We start from the raw sequence: 246 nt of genomic DNA on the forward strand, positions 1-246 counted from the left end.
ATAATAATAATAATAATAATAATAATAATAATAATAATAATAATAATAATAATAATAATAATAATAATGATGATTTCATTTATTTGCAACAAAGGGAGACGATACAAAGGCAGTCATAAAATGTGGGGGTTTACATACAGGGTACCCACAAAGTCTGGGTACATGGGGATTAACACATACTTTAAGAAATTATTATTTCTTATATTTAATTGTTTATGTTATGATTTTATTTGCTCCATGTACCCA

At 24.0% G+C, this 246-nt stretch overlaps 1 protein-coding gene across 1 annotated transcript in view; it reads left to right on the forward strand.

Annotated features, from left to right (window-relative positions):
• LOC128251093 (uncharacterized) overlaps positions 1–246 on the forward strand; it is a 13,225-nt gene that overhangs the window by 5,385 nt on the left and 7,594 nt on the right. The gene's annotated exons all lie outside the window — the stretch shown is intronic.

Source organism: Octopus bimaculoides, chromosome 28 (assembly GCF_001194135.2).
Source record: "Octopus bimaculoides isolate UCB-OBI-ISO-001 chromosome 28, ASM119413v2, whole genome shotgun sequence".
Lineage (NCBI taxonomy): Eukaryota > Metazoa > Mollusca > Cephalopoda > Octopoda > Octopodidae > Octopus > Octopus bimaculoides.